The sequence below is a fragment of the Vollenhovia emeryi genome, unplaced genomic scaffold, assembly GCF_000949405.1.
Source record: "Vollenhovia emeryi isolate VEMERY1.0 unplaced genomic scaffold, V.emery_V1.0 DF939136.1, whole genome shotgun sequence".
In the NCBI taxonomy this organism is placed as follows: Eukaryota; Metazoa; Arthropoda; class Insecta; order Hymenoptera; family Formicidae; genus Vollenhovia; species Vollenhovia emeryi.
Genome location: NW_011967230.1, coordinates 2,090,995 through 2,107,834, shown reverse-complemented (window position 1 = coordinate 2,107,834; position 16,840 = coordinate 2,090,995). Strand labels below are relative to the sequence as shown.

The 16,840-nt window shown below is 45.0% G+C and overlaps 1 protein-coding gene across 8 annotated transcripts in view; it reads left to right on the top strand.

The window, feature by feature from the left end:
- The window catches only part of LOC105567630 (putative transcription factor capicua), a 58,874-nt gene that overhangs the window by 26,030 nt on the left and 16,004 nt on the right, over window positions 1-16,840 (top strand). For 6 of the 8 annotated variants that reach the window (XM_012022634.1, XM_012022636.1, XM_012022637.1 and 3 more), the window contains exon 1: window positions 72-738. The exons of the other annotated variants lie outside the window; for them this stretch is intronic. The gene's annotated coding sequence lies outside the window, so the exon portion shown is untranslated. Of the gene's footprint in view, window positions 1-71; window positions 739-16,840 lie in introns of those variants that run through there. 8 annotated transcript variants of the gene reach the window in all.

Genomic DNA, 16,840 nt, shown 5'->3' with positions numbered 1-16,840 from the left:
TCTCTCTCTCTCTCTCTCTCTCTCTCTCTCTCTCTCTCTCTCTCTCTCTCTCTCTCTCTCTCTCTCTCTCTCTCTCTCTCTCTCTCTCTCTCTCTCTTCTCCCTCCGTCTCGTCCGTCCGGCGAGTTCCGCCGTAGCCGGGATTCTCGGTATCGCGCTTCAGGCTCGCTCTCGTCGCCTGAAAATTCGTCGTCGACGCGTCTCGTATGACGCGCGGGTGCGTTTCCCGTAACGGCGACGGCTATCGCGCGATATTACGCTCGCACGTAACGTAGTGCACGGTGCCTTCCTCGCCGTCTCTTTCTTCCTCCCCTCCCTTCGCCCGCTCCTCCCTCCTCGCTCTCTCTTTCTCTCTCTTTCTCTTTCTCTCTCTCTCTCTCCTTCCTTCCACCTTCGTAACGAGATTACGCTGCTCCTCTGCTCAGTGCATCTTCGCGGCCTGGAACGCGCAACGGTTCTCTCCCCGGTGTCTCGACGAGCGCGCTGTGGGTGGATATGTGCGCGAGTACAATGACGCTTTTGCACGGTGCGATTGATCACTCTGCGGCGAGGCCGTCGGCGCCGCTTGAATGGAAAGTGCACTCCCGGCACGCCGGACGCGATTGAGCGACGAAATGGTGGTGGTCCTCTTTCACGTCGCCGCCGCCGTCGCCGTCGCCAGCTGTGGGCGGATTTACCGGTTCGGCACCGTCGCCGATTCGCTCGGCGATCCTTGACGACGCCAGCCGCGAACGAGAGAGTAAGTCCCCGACACTCGGTCATCTCGCGACCTCCGGCGTACGAGCCCCGCGTATCATCCCCGGCTCCCAAGATCCATCCCGCTCCGATCGTCGACCATCCTCCGCGCGAGATTACACCCGCGGCAGCGCCACGAGGACCGTGTTACGCGCAATTACGTGCGCCATCCCCCGACGGCCACGGGCGCATTTAAAAGGGTTTCTCTGTTACACCTCGCGACGCCACGCGATATTAAAAGCACACTGTTATACGGCTTCGCTCGGCGTGATTTAAGTATAATGTAATCTCGGTTTAACCGCACGATTCCTCCATATCTCTCTTTCTCTCCCACCCACCCTCCCTCCCTCCCCTGTCTGTCTCTTTCCTTGGAGCGTTATCTCCGTCAGAGATACAATCGCGGCTAATAGGATCGGGCGGCGCTGATGAGGCCGATGATTAATCGTCTTTGTTCGTAGTTTCCTCGATCTCGATCAGGAACGGGGGTTGGGATCGGTTCCGCGAAAATATCGCGTCGTGACGGCGTTACTCGCGCATCCCCCGCTCCTCCCCCGCCGAATCGAGCCGTGCCACCCCGACGGCCGAATCCGCGGGTGTATTTTTGGCCGACGGAAAGTTCAAAGTTGAATCACTCGCGATCGACGATAAGATTATGACGCTGCGCGCGCATGCACGTCCACACGGCTCTCGTCCCTCTTTCTCTTCTTCTTCGTCGTCTTCTCCTCCGGCGCGCGATCCCCGAATATATTCATAGTCGGGTTCATTGATCCGCCCGATCAGGTTTATCGCGGAGCGCAGTTTCAATATTTTGACCGGGCGGCTGCTTATTGCTCGCACTCAACGTCAGCTGTTCGGTCTTTACGCGAAAAGATGTAGGTCTGGATAGATCGCGCGGAGAATCAACGGGAAAGAAAAGTGAGACTAAAGTTCCTCGGATGAATAATAGTCTCTGAAACGAGCGAAGCGAGCCCCGCTAAAATTGGCTCGCCCGCAAGTTATTCAAAGAAGCCTGGTACAGATTCACTCACGCTAGAGTACAAATTTTCAGAATCTGTTTTCAATTCACCTTTGCCGCGGCAGACTATGAACTACACGGAGAGAGCCTGCTCTTAAAATTTACCCCGAGAGTCATGTAATCGTGGGTCAACATGGCGTTTTGAAGAACTGTATGACGGTTTTTTTAAATTCACCAGGATGCCATATTGTCTTACGTGGTGCATGATTTTCAGAATAAATTTTGAGAGAAAGAAATTACAGTTTTTTGAAACTTTACCATACATTCTACTAGTAAAATGCATGATAAAATTTCCAAAAACCCTTATAGAATTCTTCAAAATGCTATGTTGTCCCACGATGACATGATTTTTAGAATAAATTTTGAGAGAAAGAATTTACAGTTTTTTTGAAACTTTACCATACATTCTACTAGTAAAATGCATGGTGAAACATTCGAAAACTCTTATAAAATTCTTCGAAATGCCACATGTTGTCCCACGATGACATGATTCACAGAATAAATTTTGAGAGAAAGAAAGTTTTTGAAAGAAAATCTTTTGAAACTTTTCCATACATTCTATTAGTAAAATGCATGATAAAATTTCCAAAAACTCATAAAATTCTTCGAAATACCATATTGTCCCACGGCTACATGATTCTCAGGGTAAATTTGAAGAAAAAATTCTCTCCGTGCGCGATGCACGAGAGACGCGTTCCAACCACACGCGTGCGGAGAGAGGGAGCGTCGCGGATTTGATATCGCTGATCTCAATTCGCGGGGAAAGGGGCGAGACGTAGACGGTTTTCGTAGCGTGGATCGTTGAAGACGGCGCGGTCGTAGACGGTTTATCGGTTGTTACGCGTACCGATACAGATTTACGGTCGAGGCTCGCGTTATCTGCCCCGATTGTCGAGCGGTAAGCCGGAGGTCGTTGTGTAATCCGAGCGGCCGATCGCGATCTACGATCTGCGGAGCTGCGTGCGCGACGGCGACGATCGCGAGGAGCGCCAATATTGGAACACATGGTATCGCGTGAGAAGCGTGCGCCGCTTTCCGATAGTATAATCTCGCAGCGCAGAATGACTCCACATGGATTTAATCGCGCATAGGACGTTGTCTCTCAAGATGCGCAATCTCCCGAGAGTCCAGCGGCGTAGCCGCCTATCGAGTTTCATAAATTTTTCAACCGACTCTTGAGTTTAACGCCGGGAAGCTTCACCTCGTTCGTTCGTCAAATTCAATTTTCATTAGCGGGCGAAAATTGACATATCCCCGTATGTGCCGTATAAATTCTGCAATGGCGCGTGAGAGATAATCAATAAGTCCTCTACCTGAGTTTAATAGCATCAATTTACGTTACCGAGAGCTGAAGTAATGAAAAGTTAAAAATATCGAACCGTACAAAATTATTTCGTGTCTTGTGTCAACTCGGACGAATTACTCCGGACAGTCGCGCGTTTTCGATCGGTGGAAACGACCCGGTGTCTCGTAACGTGTAATAATACATCGGGGGAAGAACGTGGAGTTGATTCTGCCTTTTTACAGAGCTTGCACTTGCAAATTTATGAGATTACGTCGCGCTCTGAATCGAAGGCGAAGGGGGGAAACGGACGGCGCTCGGTCTCGATTCCGCCGAAAAATGGACGATCTTCGTCGCTCACGGATCACGATAAGAGGCGCTTTTCGTCCTTTTGGAGCGATTTCTATTCGACGCCCGGATCCGCGCTTATTATTTCGTTACGTTGTCACGCGTCCGCCCTAAAATTATCCCCCGCCTCGCACGCGGACGTGAGCCTGACACACGTTGCTCGCGCTGCGCTGCAAATACAAGTGTGCAATGTTTACATACGCAAGTGCAAATGGTAACGTGTGTATAATTGCGAAGCCCTTTCTGCCTCATTTATATGTGTATTTTTACGATTTCACACACTTATACACTTGGATTTTTTACGCATTTGTACGCGCGTTTTACGATTTCGCACACATAAACGCGTACAAATGCAAGCGGGTAATTTTTACACGCTTTACGATTTACGCACTTGTCGTTAGATTTGGAGTGCGGGGTATAGGGAAGTCTTTGGTACTTGGAGACGCGTCTCTCTGGGTCGCGAAATTATCTAATTGTATTTCTTCACTCGTATTGGCATGCAGCAGCACTCCTGCTATAATGTCAACCTTAAAAAATAATCTTTTTTTAAAAATAGGTAAAAAGAGACGTCAAGTATAAGCGCCATCCAATCAGGAATTATATAACTTAATTATTTGTATATATTTTGTTGGAAAAAGAAAACAGTTTTATCCTCTACAAAAGTAATGATATCGTCGAATGGCGCCAACTAAAATGTATATTTATATAAACTAGATACTCTATTATATTGGCATGCAGCACCCCTGCTGTAAGGACAGGAAGTTTATGCATTTAAAAATGTTCGATTATGCAAGAAATTTTACTGAAATTATGCAAAGTGTTTATTGAAATTATGCAAAATTATGCGGCCTAAAATAAGTTGAATTTTAATGTGTATCTTATTTCTTAGTATGTATTTTAAATATCATTATTGCTTTTAAAGCAATAAATGCATAAACTTCCTGTCCTTAGTAATGCCAATAGATTGACGCGAAATTGTCCGGGAATGGTTTCACGAAACTTACGAAACGTCCCCGCGAGTTTTTCGAATTCGATAAATTCGTAACGACGTTCGCTCGCCGCGATCGGTCTCTCTTTTTTTTCCCTCAGGAGAAACGCTTTTCGGAATTATTTCTCTACGTCGAAGAGAATTGCCGCAAAGTCTCAGTTTGTCCCGAGGTATTTTCCTCGGTTTAATGGCCAGAACTATTTGTTTAGCCTGTCAACAGCTGCGGAACTCGGAGAAATAAGGCCACTATTCTCAATAGTTTCCACGAAACCGCGATACGTCAGCTCCGTACCAAAAAGTCTCCGCGAGCGGTCCTCCCTCTCTCCGTCCCTCTTTTCGCCACCTCTCCGCCCGTCGTTTCTATGCGGAACGGATGCCGCGTGGTTTACGAAGGTTCACGTACGTGATAATCGGTTATTGGTTCGCGCCGTTATCAGCGACTACTGTGCGCAACGAGAGCGCGTGTTACTCCTTCCGGAGAGCGGATCCTCCAACCCTATCTGCGATCGATTACATTCGATTAGCACCGTCGAAAATAATTATCGGCGTGTTTGCACGAGTGGCGAGATTATAGCGGCATTATCTCGGGCGAATCCGCGAGATCCGCGCCCGAGATTTCGGCACGTGTTGACGACTCGCACCGGCTTACGCGGCTAATTCGCGAGCGTTAGCCTTTCCCTTTCGCTGCCGGTGTGTCTCGAACGGGCGCGGATCCACGTCGGAGTCCTCGAATCATCCACGAAGTCCCGACTGCGCCGTGTGCGATAAAACACGTCGCGTTATTAATTGTATCTCCATATTATACTTATATGTTATAAACAATACCAGAGCGAGATAATGGAGTATCGAGAGTGTTTCGTTATATTCGCCTTATATAATTGCACGTCCGAGCGGTAATATCGTTAATTTAAAAGAAAAACGATTGAATGTCACAAACGATTAAATGCAACAAAACGGATCTTTGTTGCTTTTTTCCCCCCAATCGCATTTATTCAGCAAAATCCGCGCTCTGTTTCGCAATTAACTAATTCAAAGCGACGATTCGCGTCCTTAAATTTATCGCAGACTCTAAACCCACAATCTCAGTCGGCACTCACGTCTTGAAAAGAAAAAAAGAAATTTGTTTAACGCACGTGCGGTTCGCACAGGGTAGATCTGTTTCCTTTTGTCGCGCTTTCCACTTTTGCCCGCTTTGTTCTCCTTTCTTCTTCCCGGTTGCCCAGCTGTTACAGTACTTATTAACTCTTCAGCCATATCTTTTTTTTTTAATTTCTGAAAGCCTCTTAAACCCGCGAGCATTAGAAACCAGATAAATACAACTGCTAAGATTTTACAACAGGCAAATTCTCTCAATGAATTTATTTAATCGTTCACGTTTATCTTAATCGCGATGAGAGCGCTCCCTGTTTGAAATAGATAGAATACGATCAGATTACATTAGATCACATGCAATTTCAATGTAAATAAATAAGAGTCTTATTTATTTACATCGAAATTGCATGCAGCCTAATGCAATCCGATCGTATTTTTCTATCTATTATTTTAAGGTGGCTCCTGCACGAAGGAGCGGTTAGTACGGGTGCTTTGGTGGGGACCCTTTCATTTTTCTAAATTCATATGACTTCTTTTTCATAAAAAAGTATCACTTAATGCATTATTGATCAAATGCATTGATATGCTCGGTTATATGCGCACATTTAAAAACATATTTAAAAACGTGTGATGCTGTCAAGTCACAAAGAGCTGTGAAATTTCCTCAAAACGTTGTATCTTTTGACTTTACTAATTAGTATTCGCTCGCAGAGATCGGCGACCTCACATATTTAACAGCGCATTTGAATCCCTGTAACATTTATTATATTTTTCTCGTTTTTTTTTTATAAAATAATATTAACCCTCAAAGTGTGTCTGCGAGTGATCGGCCCATAACTCCTATATGTTAAAAAGTACAACCTGAACCTTTTTTTTCTTCCTCTTATTTCATCGGCGACCGGGTCTGAAATTTCACATACTGACAGATAAAACTTACAACTACGACGTACTTAAATTTCAATTTTCACTACTTTCGGCCGGTTCATGTAGGAGCCACCTTAAACAGAACTCGTAAATGTTGCTAAGACGAATAGACGTGTGGAAACGATCTTCCTTTGACATTGCGAGAATAAATATTCGCTCTGTGAGATTTTTTTTACTTCTCTTTTATTTCACCGCGAGGAAGACGAACGATCTCGCGCGCGGTATTCCGTTGTTCTCGTGCAACTCTCGTGGGCTAAAGTCTGCTCCGCAATGCGCCCTTTGCGTAGACTCATTCTATTTTGTAGCCAATACGTGCGTTTAATAAATTTGTGCAAGTTGATAAATTGTACGTATTGTACAATCGTACGTTGTCGACAAATTTTTCCGTTTGCTTACATGAAATAGAAGGTTTCCGGACGCACCTTGTAGATCAGGCTTAACTTCGCGACCTCCGATGACATCGTAATAAATATTGACACCGCGTATACGATTCTTTTCTCTCGCTCCTCCTCCTCCTCCATTTTTCTGCGGCCAACGTGCACGTGCTCACTCGCGTGCATACACGGTCGCGTTCTCTTATTGGCCGCGACGTTGCGTACGGCGCGGAGTTACGTGCGCGTTGCGTACGCGTAAGTGACACGCGTTACGCGACGTACGTGCGCGGCGTCAGTGGCGCGAGCGTGTAAAACCACGAGGATTAGTCCGCGAACCGAAACGGTACGGAGTTTGACAGTGATTCTAATCTTTCTGTGTCAATAATTTTTGTTAACGCTTCGCGGCCCAATATAAGGAAGAATATTTTTCAACGAGACACATTTATACGTACAAATACTTGGAAACAACTGTCAAGAAAAGAGACAGAAAGATCAAAAGAATAATATTAATAATATAAATTGTACCCTAATTTTAAAACTTTTTAACGCATGTATTATATTTAATTATACTTACAATTAGTATACATTTTGCTAGTAGATTATATGGTAAAATTGTAACAAATTCTCATTTCTTTCTCTTAAAATTTATCTTGAAAATCGTATAATCGTAGGACACCATGGCATTTCGAAGAGTTTTATGAGTTTTTTTTTAATTTCACCATACATTTTACTAATAATTATACATTTTGCTAGTAGAATATGGTCAAGCTCCGAAAAACTCTCATTTCTTTCTCTTAAAATTTCTCCTGAAAATCATGCAATCGTGGGACACCATGACATTTCGAAGAGTTTTATGAGTTTTTTTTAAATTTCACCATACATTTGACTAGTAATTATACTTGGTTTATATTTTGCTAGTAGAATGTATGGTAAAATTTCACAAAGTTAATAAAATTCTTCAAAATGCCACGTTGTCCCACGATCGCATGACAGGATAAATTTGAAGAGGAAATTCTCTCCGTGTACGTTTTATTATTCATTTTTCATATCGAAATTGCATGATACACTATTTCTCCTAAATTTTCGAGTCGCTACTCTCTTTTTGAGCGTGCAAGAATAGGATTGCAGTTGGGTTTAGCGCGAGACGGGGCATCGTCAAAGTGGGAAGGCGTCACTCAGCCGTTACTCCACGTTCTCGGCACACTTCTAACAATTTTGTAAATAATTTTCCCGCGTTCCCGAAAGAATCGGGGTAACAGAGAAACTCTCTTTTGCGACTCAGAGCCACGCTCCGGCGCGAGCGTTACTCTTGGATGCATCCGCGGTTGCGCAAACGTGTGAACTTTATTTCTTCATACCGCGTCATTATCCCGGGCGCTAAAACTTGCGTTCGATGTGTGTTTCGTTGTTTTGAAATCCGTTACACGCGATCTTGCGTACGCGTTTGTTATTCGCGGGTACGTGCACGCGCGCGTCCGCCCCGTGCAACGCGATGAACCTCGCGGGGATTAGGACAGTGCTATTATATTCGTCTTCGGGGGCGATCTTGCAACGTGTCTAAAAGTTCCCTCGCTTCTTCGTTAATTCGCTCGCCGATTTTAACGAGGCCTCGTCCATCGAGATAGCCGCGAATAAAGGGAGATTTAAGATTCCACACGCTGCGGCGGCGGAAACTCCTGGCTCTTCGTGTCCGAGTCGAGTCGAGTCGACGTTTCATCATCCCACGAGTTTTCCGAGAAGTATCTGGTATCAAAATTATTTCCGACTGGCAGCTCGCGACGCGTGTAACGCGAGGCTCGAGCGGTACGTTTCGACGGACACCCGGTATGCCACGTGAAGTAACACACACCACGCACAGCTGTGTGCAAAACGCGACGCACGACTCACCGGGCGTTGTAACGCTCGGTTTCGCGCGTTCTCTCTGTCTCACACGCTCCCTTTCTCTCTCTTTCTCTTTTCCTCTGTCTCGCTTGGTTACGGAACATGACGTCACGACGGTGCGAGCGTGTGCTACCGTTGGGCGTCGGTCAATCTGTTTATGGAAGAGACTCGCGTGTAACTCGATTGCGATTTGTGTGCTGCGAAGCGGCCCTTAAGAGCCTCCGCTTTTACGTTACGCAGTCGCGCGCGCGCGCGTGTGTGTGTGTGTTTCTACGCGCGAGTATAAGCGTGAATAATTTGCGGCCGCGGCCTCTCGAGTGCACTCTCCCCTTCCGAGCAATGACTGTTATCACCGGGAGACGGTCGCTTTCGTTTCCAGCCACCCAGCGCCGCCGAGATCGGCCCCGATGAATGGCGCGCACGTGCGATTTGTAATCGCGACTATCGAGAAGTCGCCGAAGTTGAGTCGCGCTCGATTCCAGTTTCAAGGTATCGGGAACTAGTTTCCAGTCACCGTTCCCACGCGCGCGCGCTCCTTTCCTCTCTTTATATATATAAGGACTCGATTAACCCGCGGCAGATGTCATAAACTCCCAACTTCTGGCGCTGTAAAGTCCGCCGTATCGATTCCGTTCGCAAGAAGTTTATTGAATGATTCATGCGGGTGGCCTACATGATTACCTCGCGGTCCTAAAACACATTATTTTCTTTTTCGCTTGTACCTACCGCGAATCGCGATAGTTAGTTCGTTCGTGGCGCGGGCCTGAAAAATTGATACGCGAGCCGTAAGGGCCTTGTCCGGGTTCTACCATCGTGGACACGGGGCCTTAAGAAGTCGCGACTAGAACAGTTGCGTACTCGGATCTCACTCCTTTGTCTCGGCACGTGAAGATTTATGTGACGTCACGCAACACGAGCGCATACGTGCGCACGCGAGAGTACAATGTGCGAATCGTGTGTGTGTGTGTATGTGTGCGTGACGATGGGACGTTAAAGGGCAATGTCACGCCGTAATGAGCCTGGAAATTCATCGATGCCTCGCTCAAATCGCTATAAATGTCACTTAATGCGCCTAACACGTCACTTTCCCTGTCGCGACACCCCATCAAAGTGCCCTTATTCTGCGGGGGAAAGTACAAAGCGTATACGTCGGAAGAGATAGACAGACAGACAGAGAGAGATAGACAGAGGGGGGGGGGGAGACGCCAGAGAGTGGCGGGATGTAACTCGAGAGCTAGCTTTAAGAAATTCAAGAGTCGCGACTCAAGATAAGATCGCGGACGTTTCATCTCGCCGTATCGCGTCTCCTCGTGCCGCGCTCCGCTTTCAATGCGCGGACAGTTTGCAATCTGCGACTTTTTAATGAGTCTTATAATTTCTCCACCCGCGTTTCGAAAATTCCCGGTGAGCCTCCGTCGTGGGGAAGTTTACGCCGAGCGAAGAGTGTGCCCTCTCCCCTCGCGTCCTCGCAATCTGTCTCGGAAATTGAGGGGACGCTGGTGCGATTCGGCACCTCTTGCTCCTAGAACTGTCGATTCGCGATGCCATTTGTGTAATGTACAAATTATGCCGCTTCTGTGTACAGACCGACAGTGTTCCACCGTTCGGACTAAATCGGAGAACAGCGTGGCATCATTGAAACTCAGTTTAGAAGCCTGACAAGAAATCTATTCACTCATGAGTTTGAAAATAATTTATAGGTTACCCAACCTCTCGCTCATTTAAGCGAATACATTTCTCTCTAGGCTTCTAAACTTAATTTCAATGATGCCATGCCGTTCTCCCATTTAGTCCGAATAGTGGGACACTCTCGATCTGTACGCACGAGCCTTAAAGCTTGTGTATTACGCAAATGTTTTCATGAATCGACAGTTCCAGATGCAAAAAGTGCAAAAGGTGCAGAATCACTCCAGCATCCCCCTAAGCTGTTTTTTAAATCGGGAATAGCCGGGGTAGCGTTCAACGGCGAGCAACATTTCCGCCACGGGGAGGGAAAACAGGGGAGGGGGCGGGACAACATAAAACCACGTGGACGTTGGGAATTTGTACGTCCCTTCCGGCTTGTCGCGCAGATAAAGCGACGAGAAATCTCGCCGGTAATTGAATGCTACGCAACGCGTTGTGCGTGTCGCGCGGGCGAAACGGTGTCTGTAATTTTTCTAACGAGACGCGCATTCCGGCGATACCATTATCTGTGGTACACGCCGGAAGTCGCGCGGCGTATTCGTGTAGGCGCGAGCCGTCGTTGCTCGACGGCAACGGGGCGGTGTCGTACGTGAAAACTCACGGCCGGCCCCGCGCGGAACGGACCACGTATTATGCATCGCCGCGAAGTTGATTCGCGGAATCGTACACGCGGCTGTGCGCGGCATTACGCGTCCTCGTCGTTCTACGCAAATGGGTGAACACCATCGACGTGTACAGGGTTGTGAAGTAACTCGTTACTTGTAACGAAGTTACAGCTACTTTTTTTTTACTTAACTCAGTTACATTTTTTTTCGATAACTAGTAACTAATTTAATAGTTACATTAACTGTTACTTTATATACTTTTTAAACCTCCACAGATCACATTTGGTCTTGCACTTGCGCATAAACGCTCTTATCGGCACTTTATAATTCAAACGCGTATTTGATATTTTTACTTTCATCGCAAGAAAGTAACTGCAAAGTAACGATTCGTTACTTTTTAAGTAACTGTAACTGTAACGCGTTATTTTTTTTGGAACTGGTAACTTGTAACCGTAACTAGTTACATTTTTAGCGAAAAAAACTGTGACTGTAACCAGATACTCTTATAAAGTAAGTTTTCCAACTCTGGACGTGTAATGTGTAGACTGCGCATTTTGGCAGCAGAAGTGTACAAATTTTTATCCTCCATCATTCTCCTACTCGTCTGTTACCCCCACTACTTCACTAGACAAAGATGAGGCTATACTGTTTCTAGAGACCCTGTAATCAGAGACTGGCCATAAGAGTTCGTCAAATTCCCGCAATTCTACGATCGTGAACGAGTGAGATAGCCTGTGTTTCTCTCTCACTCGCGGGAATTTGACGATTTGGGCTCTTATGGCCAGTCTCTGATTACAGGATCTCTATACTGTTCAACACCAGCTATCTCGGTCTAAAGTTCGTAGGTACATGTTTTCACACGGGTCAGGCAGGGAACGCGCAGTCTATTCTTACTATGTCTATGGTGAACACGCATAAACAGACGTGCAAATTAATTTGCGCGACATCTCCGCGCGCGCGCGCGGATTAAAATTCCAAAAATGATATAAAGCGATTTGCATTTACACGTAATCGTGCGCTTGACACAATTTCGCCTCTTCGTGTAAAACGACTTTGACATTCTGCTACGAAAATAAGCATATGATGCTGCACATGAAGCACGCGGAAGATGCACGGTTATCTAAATCGAGCGTGTTTTAGTTGAGACGATTTATTGGTTCGTGATAATGTAACTTGATTGCACAAAAATGTATAACGATTACTTTTAGGCCCGCTATCGTTACGTACCGATTATTGCTTTTAATATTGAATTAAGAAATTTTTGCACGTGTATGTGTGCCGATCACAAACGCAACACACGTTTGTGCGCGCGAGTTTGTCTCTCAAATTTATTGGAAAAAAAAATTAAACCTACATACAACAGAAGTTATTTCGATATAATAAGTTGTATAAAATGCAAAAATTTATGTGCTACGTAAATCATAAAGAGGGGCGTTTACCTGCCCTCCTACCGGACCCTGTAGTAGCCTTTATGTCACATGAAAGGTTCTGAAAACCTGAAATAGTAGAACGAATTTTTTTTGCGTTACAGTTTCCCGAGAAAACAGTTTGTTACGCCCTTTATGCAGAACTACCCCGTGTAGGTATATCTTGAAGGAAAGCTTCAACGATGACATAAAAGATGTCTTACAATAATTTCGCTGAATCATTGTTCGATTAATTTTCTTGATGTTACAACCTCTTGCATCCTTTCGATGAGAGAACTCTCTTGGTGATCTCACATCAGCAAGATAAAACGCGATTAATACATTTGTACAGTTTTATTATATTACACATCAATTATTAATTCTTGACAATTCTTGACGTGGCGGGAATTGGGCATAAACCATTGTAAAATGAACGGTGCTGAGGAAACTAAGTTGTTTATATTTTTGACGTTATCGTAAAATGTTACCAAATGTAGAATTCTTTCTTTTTTGCCAATTGATAGAATTTCTCTGTCAGTCCAGTTCTGGACGTAGACTTCTTCCATGCCTGTCGACATGGGTTTTTTTTTTAAGAAGTTGGCGTATTAAAACGCCACGCTCGCCAGGCACGTTGGCGAGTGCCTGTTGTTCACGAGGGTCAGACCCCCTGCTGCTCGATTTTTGAGTGTTGGAGTCTCTTCTGTATATGTACACAGAGAGGGTAAAATATCGAAGTCACCAGTTCCTTCCGAGAGACGGTGATAAAATAAAAACTGATAATTTCTGGTCGGATTTGAACTCGGATCTTCGACTCGTTAGAACAATTCTCTGGGCCTCGTTCGCCACTTAGAATTACGTCAGTACCGAGGCTGATGCTTGTTTAGACAAAAAAGTATGTATAGAAATCATGTAATATAGAAATTTTTTCAATAAATCCAACTTTACAATTCAAAAGTATATAGGAGCAACCTTGTTGCTATTGGCGGATATTTTGTTCATTCAATTTCAAATGGAAATTTTTAAGGAAGTATTAACTTTATCGCGTTATCAAGTTAATTTATTACGATTAGGTAGTTTTAAAAATAATTTATTAATTTTATACGGAAAGCTAAGAAGTTGCGAAAGAAGAAAAAATATTCAGTTCGACCAATATGCTAGCGAAACTTCGACTCTAAAATCGAAGTCTAACGCACTCGGTTGCCCCTTGTGTCGTCAATGCGAAATTTAGTGGGTTTCTCGATTAGGGACTTAGCGTTCTTTCTCCCTGAAGTGTCGCAGGTATAAGATCCGTCGAAGCGACACAATGACAGCACTCGAGCACTAAGATAGGCTACGGTCGCAAAATCCGCCCTTCTACCTGGCAATCTGGTGGTATTGTTGAAATACTATGTCAAACACCAGCGCCGGCAGGTGTCTGATTTACTCTTCTGGCTAAGAGCCGTGTCGTCGCGGCCTCCTAAACGGATTTATATTCCGTTATTACGGGGTGTTTTCTTGACACAAAGTACATTCCATTTCGGTGAGCAAGTGGGTGAAAAAAAGCTGAAGCACACGTTACAAGTTGCGAAGATAAAAAAGATAAAAAAAAGGAAAGAAGGTTCTCTGATAAATCCCTATTCTCGGTGAAGAATACAATCGTATACGTAGGTAGTACTACGATTTTTACTCGACTAACTGATACCGTTCTCCATTCTCTTTATTCTTTTAAGGCCGAACAATGAATTATCACCGAAAAGCATTTCATAATCGCTGACTATAGTTACAACTATAGAAACTATTTGCTTTAAGAGAGTAAAGGAAAGAAACCTCGGCGTCGGGACGGCCTAAGGAATAATGCACACTTATAGCAGCGACACTTATATAAAGACTGGCGACATAATAGCCTTCAAGCTGGGCTGTAATCTTCAGTCAAATATTTTCGTACAAGAAAAATATAATTTTCGATTGATCAGCATTTTTTTCAATGCGTCGTTGCTTTCTCATTTCTTTGATGTCTGCTCTGTATAAAGAGCTATGAAAAGACGCAGACTTATTTCCGTCCTTTTCGAATATCCTATTGTTGGGAATATTATGGGATCCTGATGGTAACACGAGATCCCCATATATCTCTTTGCTTGTGTATCTTTTGTGGAATTTGACGGTAACGAACTTGCGCAGACGCCACTTGCTAAGGGCAAGCAGGAAAGTACAATCAGTTTTACGAGCGGTCAGCAGCTTACTTTCCGATCTGCTTACGTAATTGTGAGATTTTTGTGGACGAGCATCGTGCACGCCGCCGCACATTGTGTCAATTATTTCACTCGTGCTCCTTGGGGAACGCTGTGCAAAATTCAGGTTGACTATATTGTGAGTAAAATTAATAGCGATATTATGAAATGTGACCAGGCTAATAATAACTACATGAAATATGATATATACATTAATAATCAACTCCATTACGAGATGTGAAATATTAAATTAATGTCGCGATCGCGAGTGCGCGGCGCAAAATATGAGAGATGTAAAATTCATGATAAATACAATGGAAAATACAGAATTTCGTAACAAATCCTCGCCGTGCTGTGAAATATGAAATTGATAAAATTGACAAAAATTCACAAGACGCGAAATATCAAGCCGTATAATGATCAGCCAGGCTTGGTTTCTCTCAACCGCATTCTTGTCGCCCGCAAATTAGAAGACGCGTGTTATCTTCCCATCAAATTTCGAGGTTCGACATTCGTAGGGCACTCACCCTTACGTACCTGCGCGCGTCTGCATCCGCGGGGAAACCCGCTCTCGCGAAGAAAGGGTGCGTGGGTAGGGAAGGGGGGCAGAGACGCGGGAGGGGAGAGCAGGGACGAACGAGCGGACACGATACACAATGGCAGGATTCTCTTAGGTATAGGTGGGTGAGTTGAACGAGTCGTGAGTCAGACCCGAGGGAGCAGCAAACTTGATGCATTCTCTCTTGGTTCCTCACTCACACTCTCGCGTGAGCGAGCGAGGGAGAGCGAGAGACTCGGTTAATGTACAGTATTAAAAATTCACGAGCTGCTTTCTCGATAGACTCTTCGCATTTCTAGTATAAAAGTTAGTCACAACTAATCTTAATTTGACTAATCCGCGAAGAAGTTCTTTTAGATTTTTCCGCTTTCCTGAACTGCAACGTCACAGTTCTAGAAAAGTTGTAAATTATTATGACAGGTTTCCCTCAATTGCTTCATCAATTCACTTAACATAATTGATACTCGAAACCTCTCTGTTCTAAGGTCAATATTTTACTCTCGTAATTATCTCACTTTACTAAATAAATGCAAATCTCTGTCATTGATAGATAGGACAAGTTGTTTTCAACTTATCTTTCCCACTGCGATTCTTCTTGTCTCGCGAGTCAAATCAATTGAATTTGAATATCTGATAATTTTCGAATTCACTGAAAACAAAGTTCGGAGATGCCCAGACCTCTTGACGATTTTCGCGTTTTACGAGTCCTCGGGTAATATTTACCTAGTAACGTTGAGTAGTTTGCGATGTAGTAGTCGAAAACGGACGCGCGTAACCGCAGTTATGCGCGATTTCCGATCGACGGTGCCGCGAGGTCGACCTTGTCTCTCGCTTCGTCTCGGGGATCTTTCTACATTTCTTCGTCGATCTCGTCGCGCCTTCTCTTGTCTCCATGTCATCAAGTTCTCGCAACCCGTTTGCACTCGATTTACGTCACCCTCGCTCAAGTTCGCTCAATTTTAACGCAATCGCTAATCCGCCTTCGTACCGCGGCAGAATAACTGTTCTTTTCACTCCGAAAACGCTAGCGTATTGAAAGAAAATACGATCGTTATGTGTTTCGCGTTTCGCTATGTTGTTCCGTATGGTGCCATCGCGATTCTTCCTCCACATATTCTTTCCCCGAGTTTTTCCTCTTCCAATAATTCCGAAGGTTACGTGAGCGCGCTTGTTCGGACTTGTTCAAGGCCACGGTCCAAGGTCTAAGATCTACTCACGAAAAAAACGGATCGGCCAATCGCGGCCGAGGGTACGCCCACAGGAATGATTGCGGAAAACGCTCGACCGCGCGATCGGCAGATTTGTTTACACTGCCCGCGGCGTAAATTTTTCTTTCTTGCCTTCTGCTATCTAATCGGTTTAAACAACCGTAACGTAGCATTGAAAGAAAAAGGAGCTGTTTAAATCACCGAATTACTTTTCAAATTTCACAGCATGCATGAAATTCGTCTTTCGCGGCTGTCGATTGTTGTTATTATTATACAGATTTATGACGCTTTACAATCTAAGAAATCGAAATGGTACCCGAGACCATCCGAAGACATAGCCAATCGAGTCCTTTATTCGCCGAAGCTGACGAAGTAGCGCGGCTCGCCGAAAGTATTGTACACGGTTATCGTTATGCGTAATTACGAGTTTTTTTTTTTTTCGAAAAGATACGGCGACGCAACGGCGTCCCCGGGATGGAGGGAGAAGTGACGGAGGTCGGACAACCGCGTCGATGGTCGGAGTTTAAGCCG